The following is a 6789-nucleotide window of genomic DNA, read 5'->3' as shown; positions in this document are numbered from 1 at the left end:
AATTAAAAACAGTAGAGTAAGAAAGGTATCTGGGAATTATGATACAGGCAGATATAAAGTTTTCTGAGCAGCATAAACAGACAGCCAGGAAAACCCATGGTGTCCTATTGATGGTTTATCAAACATCTGTAGAGATAAGGAGGTCATAATCCCACTGTATAGTGCAATTATAAGACCACATATGGAATTCTATGTTCAGGTATGGCCATCTTATCTGAAAAAAAAAAGACACTGAGCTTCTTGAAAGGGTCCAAAGATGGGCAACTTGCATGGTGGATTGGCAAAAGGGAGACCATACAAGGGAAGACTGATTATGTGGGCTACAGAGCTTGGCAATCTTGGGGGGGGGGGGGGTTTAAATGAATGAAGGTGGAATTTTCACTATTATAAAGAATTCCAGAACTAGGGGGACATAAATTCAAATTACAGGAGAAGAGGTTTAGACTTCTAAACCTCTTCCTCTGTAAGTTATTGCTGTCGCGAGTTGTTGAATGTTGGAACAAGTTGCCTTCACAGATAGTTAAGGCTGACAGTTTGAATAAATTCAAAGGCCAACTAAATAGTTACCTATGTGAGGAGGGATGCATGTAATTTTCTAATCTTTCTCTCTCTCTCTTTTTTTTTTTTCTTCTAGTGCGGCAAAAGACCGGCTTTCTTGCACTGAAAAAAAATGTAGATAAGAAAATACAAATTATGTACTTTCCTCCTCACATAAATATTTAAATAATAGATGTTATTTAAATCTACTTATTATGGTTTTACCTGGATAAGGTATGATGACTGATGTGGGGGGGGGCTTCATGCTTATCCAAAACTCTGAAAACAGTCAGACTACCTAGAGTTGGATAAAGTTTAGTTGGACATGACATTGAGTCTATGTAGTACAAAATGAGCTTGTGATAAAGCATTAGCATTAGTAGAGGCATTTGATGCAAGAAAGCAAGCTTATGCAGCATCAGCCAAAAAAAAAACCACTTCCACTTCACACCTCTGTTCGTTCGAAATACCTGTCCAGCTGAGCCTTAAACTTCTTTAGGCTATCAACTTCCACGACAAGGGATGGAAGTCTGTTCCACCAACGAACCACCCACTGGCTAAAGGCAAATTTCCGCAGGTCTATCCTACATCTGTCTTTCCTCAATTTGAATTTATGCCCTCTCAGGTGATTATTCTGAGCAAGAGGAAGAATCCCATCAGCAGTGAGCATGCTCAAACCATTCAAGGCTTTATACACCTCTATCAGATCACCTCACTGGTGCCTAGTCTCCAGACACTGTAATTTGCAAAACTTAAGCCTTTCTTCATAAGAGTACCCCTTTGTCTCATTCACTAATCTTGTTCCCCTTCTCTGTACTCGTTCCAGCAGCTCTACATCCTTCTTGAAATGAGGCCTCCAGGCCTGTATACAGTACTCTAGGTGTGGCCTGACCATTGCCTTATACAAGGGAATAATCACCTCCTTATCCCTGCTAGAAAAATTCCTATATATCATTGACAATACACCATGAGCTACTCTTGCAGCCCATCTGCACTGCTCAGAGAACTTCATATCTGCCTGCACAACCGCCCCCAGGTCCCTTTCATTCTCTACCACTGTCAGTGTAGTACCACAGAGTTGATATGTTGCTCTGGGGTTGCTGTTTCCCATATGTAGTACTTTACATTTGTCAATGTTAAACTTCATTTGCCACCTCTCAGACCATCTGCTCAACCTTTCCAGATCCTGTTGCAGCAGCATAGTGTCAGTAGTGTCCTTGAAAACCCTGCCAACCTTTGTATCGTCTGCAAACTTGGACATTAAGCTTGATATACCATCATCAGTATCATTTATAAATACAGAAAACAATAATGGACCAACACTGAACCCTGAGGGACTCCACTAATAACATTAGTCCACAATGAGCAGTGTCCATTGATTACCACTCTCTGTCTTCTCTCCCTCAACCACCCCTTTATCCATAGCAGCAATTTGCCTCCAATGCCACACTGCTCCAATTTGTGCAGCAGTCTTCCATGTGCAACAGTATCAAAAGCCTTTCTAAGATCCAAGTATATAATATCAAAGTTATTCCCTGCATACAGTTCTTTTGTGAATGCATCATAGTATCCAATCAAATTGGTCAGTTAAGACTTCCCCTTAATAAAACCATGCTGTGTCTGAGCTATAACTGAAGTCTTGTCTAGATGATCCTGCAGTGCTTCTTTAACCTGTGCCTCCATTAATTTTCCTGGAACAGAAGTTAAACTCACAGGTCTATAATTATTTGTGTTACTCTTTGATCCTCCTTTGTGAATTAGGGTCACATTTGCACATCTCCAGTCCATAAGAGCTCCCCTGAGTCCAAGGAAGCTCTCATAATTATGGTAAGGGTTTGCTTACTTCCTTTGCTGGCTCCTTTAATATAACTGGATAGATCCCATCCACCCCGGGTGCCTTTCTTGTGTTCATCTTCAACAATTTCTCCTCCACTTTACTCTCAGTTATTACAAGATTCTCCAGCTTACTGCCAGAGTTGAATACACCTCTGGCATTCCCCTCGCTGAATAACTCCTCATGTGTGAATGTCGATGCAAAATATTCATTTAGTTAGCTACCTGAGCCGGATCATCAACAGTTGACCCATTGATATCAAGTGGGCCAATCTGATTCACCCCCTTTCTTCTAGAGTTTACATAAGTAAAGAACTCTTTGCTGTTTTTCTTTGCATCCCTTGCCAAAGATTTCTCATAATCTGCCTTCGCCTGCCTAACCTCCTTTGTAACTTGGTTAGTATTAGTATTAGTAACGGCCGCATGGTGCAAGAAAGCCTATGGCTTATGCCGCACCAGCCAAAAAAAAAAAAAAAAATCCAAACAAAACAATGATAAAAACAAAAAATAAATAAATAAATAGATAAATAAAATAAATAACTAATTAATAGTAATCAATAAATAAAAAAATAAAATAAAAAATAAATAAAAAGGAAATTAAACCTATTATCCTATGCGTTTCCCTTACCCGAAAGTACCATCCAGATGACCTTTGAATTTCCCCAAACTGTCGGCCTCTACCACCCATGAAGGCAACTTATTCCAGTAATTTATAACTCGCTGGCTAAAATAAAACTTCCTGCAGTCCAATCTAAACATTTCCCCCCGTAACCTGAATTTATGTCCCCTAGTTCTAGCATCATTTATAATCTTGAAAATTTTGTCTTCACCCATTTTACTGATGGCTCTCAGAGCCTTAAACACCTCAATCAAATCTCCTCTAAGGTGTCCAGTTTCCAAACCCCACAACCCACATATTCGAAGTCTTTCATCACAAGGATGCCCTTTTGCCGATCTCACCAGGCGAGTTACCCTTCTTTGCATCCCTTCAAGAAGCTCGATGTCTTTCTTTAGGTGCGGTCTCCATAATTGAACACAGCACTCCAAGTGCAGTCTAACATAAGCCTTATATAATGGGATTATCACGTCCCTATCTCTACTTGCAAAAGTTCGATAGATCATCGACAGGACACCATGGGCCTTCCTTGCAACCTGTTTACAATGATCAGAGAATTTCATGTCTGACCATATCTTAACACCCAAGTCCCTTTCCTCCAGTACTGGGTTTAGTTGAACCCCACCAAGTGAATACGTCACCCTGGGATTACCGTTTACCAGGTGTAATACCTTACACTTTGTTGGATTAAAGCACAGCTGCCATCTCTCTGACCACTCCCGAAGTCCATCCAGGTCTCTCTGAAGAAGCTCAGCTTGACAGTGATCATTAACCACTCCACCAATTTTAACATCATCTGCAAATCTAGACATCACACCCTCTATCCCTTCATCAATGTCGTTTATGAAAATTAAAAACAACAGTGGTCCTAATACTGATCAACTTGTATCTATCATAGGCTTCTGTGTCGCATGTTAATTTGTATGCATCCCATGCATTATAGAATATAAATACTGTCTCAGTCCATCGTAGTTGCCTTTACGAAAGTAATAACCCTTTCCTTTACCCCTAATGGTAGTTACCTCTTTGAGTAAATCCCACTTCAGCACACTGTGATCACTGCCACCTAGTGGTTCCTTTTGCTGCAAATTTTTATTGCATGAAGAATCACTACTGATAATTATATCAAGAGTATTACTCCCTCTAGTTGCCTCCCGAACATGCTGATGTAGAAAACAGTCATCCAATAAATCCATGAAAACCTTGCTAGTGTGTGAGTGACCAGCCCTCAAATTCCAGTCAATATCTGCGAAATTAAAATTCCCCATTATAAGACTCTCTGATGTACTGGCCCACTCTGTTTCCCTGTACTGTTTCTTGTTATACTCATCAGAGTCATTAGGCCTATAGCACACTCCTACTCTCAATTTTGATCTCCCAATGTTTGTCACACCAAACTGACTCGACACTGCACTGTCCAGCGATGTCGACTGGCTTCACTTCCTTGGATTTTGTGTTTCTTAACTAATAGCGTAACCCCCACCTCCCTTCCTATCCTTTCTGTAGATGTTGTAATCCCCAAATTCCAGTTCTGCATTCCTTATATCTGTGTGACACCATGTCTCTGATATCTCAACAATATCTGCCTTTGATGTTTTGAACAATACCTCAAATTCATCAAATTTATTTACTAAACTCCTAGCATTGGTGTACACGCAAGTATACATGCACCTGTTTCTATTCTTAGCTACTCTAACACAACCCATGTGTTTACTTGTACCGCAATGACTCCCAGCAGTCTCTGAAATATCCTGCATCTTGTTTTTCAGGCTTCTGCTCATTCCAATAGAAGCAGTGCAAGAATCACTTTCACCTCTGCCAGTGGCTACTGTTAATCTATTAGTCTTTGTATCCCCCCAAGCTAGCAGTTTTCCGATCCACCTAACACTGCCTCGATAGCATCAGCAAATATTCTTGCACCCTTTCTATTTAAGTGTATCCCATCCTTGTAGAAGCAGTCTCTCCTGTTAACAAGTACAGTACAGGCTGAAAAAAATTCTACCCCTTGAGCCTTGCATAATCTTTTCAGGGCCAAATTGATTGACAAGGCTCTCATCGTATACTCCCTCCTAATGTGTCTGCGCAGAATTGCAGACAAATTCAACCATAATTCACGGCTTTTTTTCAACAGTGACCTGTACTTGTTAAGTAATTCTGTCTGTCTGTCTCCTACTCTTGACATCATTAGTGCCAACGTGTACAACAATATCACCTTTTGTGCCCTTAAAAGATGATATCTGCTCTACATCATCAACCTTTGCTCCTGGCAGACATACCCTGGTCCTGTTCCACCTATCCTTTTCACAAAGCATGTTCCCCGTTTCCCTGACAATAGAGTCACCAACAACTACTAGTTCCTGTGGGACCAGCGCATTCTGCCTTGTGGGTTGCCGCTGTGTTGCGTGATGACCAAGTGCAAGCTCTGGCGTTGATGTGGGCAGCTGAGAGCTTGATGGGCCCCTCAATTTATTTCCTTCGAGGGCATCCACACTGTCCTTCAAGCTCTCATATAGGCCCATAACAACACTGAGTTGTTGCCTGATTTCGTTACACTCCTTGCATCGCACATACACAAAGACATCCCCCATGGCAATATCATGTCCCGTACCTGAATGCTCCACAAATATCATGCAAGCAGTGCATTTTAAAAGGCTGTGATTCAGAAGGCAACTGCCCCCCTCAGTTCTCCTCTGAGCCACAGCACTTCCATTAGCTGAGCCTTTTGCTTTGCTGCTGTGGTCTGAGTCACGGAAAGATGATGGAGAGTAAAGGAAAGATGACAGTTGATATGTTAATAACCAAATGGAGCACACAAAATTTCTGTAAGCAACTTGAATGAGCAGTCAGATGTGACTGCCTCATTATGGGAAACCTCAAATTGCATCTTACAGACTGGAAATAACTGGCTTGCATTACACCATTGGCAAACAGATTTTTCAGCTATCTGGATGACTTATTTATTCCAAAGCTGTCAAAGAAGGAGCTCTAATATCCTTGACTTGGTTCTCACCAAGAATCCAAACTGCATTCAGTCTGGTAGTACAGGTAGTAGCTAGTGACCACAAGGTCATAAAACAGTTAGCATCCAAAGAGATTTCTGTGGTCAAAGGGAAAGAGGGGCTTCAATTTCAAGAGAGGGAACATATATCTCGAGCTCTGTCTTGGCCCCCCTTCCTTGATTAAAATAGAAAAGTCAGAAAGCCCAGCAAAAGTAGCAGATGAGTTGAATATGTACTTTTTAATGATCTTTATAGTTTAAAAACAATTTGAACCACAAAGGATCAGTAACAAGGAGTCAAATTGAAAATTAAGTGATATATCAATTTTGGAGAGGAGTCAATGGGGAAAAGTATCGAAGTTGAGCTAAGGTAAGCTGAGCCAGTACAGATCTTGTTATACTGAAAAAGACCACTTGTAAGTGGATCATCACATTGGGAATGTTAGATCATTAGATTCTGGGATGATCCTTTGGACTGGAGAAGCACTAATGTCTCCTCAGGACACGAAGGAGGTACAAAAGGTGTGATGGGCATCTAGAGAAGAGTGATGGGAAAAGTCATGGCGTATGTAGTAAAGAATATAATACAGGACTGTCTTGATAAGAATAGTATCGTTAATGGATCACAGCATGTTTGTGAAGGAGCAAGATTGCCTGACCAATCTAGTTAATTATGAAGTCATAAAACAGTTGGATACAAGAAATGACTTTGACATTGTTTATCTTGACTTCAGTAAATCTTTTAGTATGGTTTCTCAAGAAAAGCCATTATATAAATTGGAGCAAATTGGGATCAGTGGATTAA

The sequence above is a fragment of the Mastigoproctus giganteus genome, chromosome 7 (genome assembly GCF_048544385.1).
Source record: "Mastigoproctus giganteus isolate SK-2022 chromosome 7, ASM4854438v1, whole genome shotgun sequence".
Lineage (NCBI taxonomy): Eukaryota > Metazoa > Arthropoda > Arachnida > Uropygi > Thelyphonidae > Mastigoproctus > Mastigoproctus giganteus.
This window is presented reverse-complemented; position numbering follows the sequence as displayed.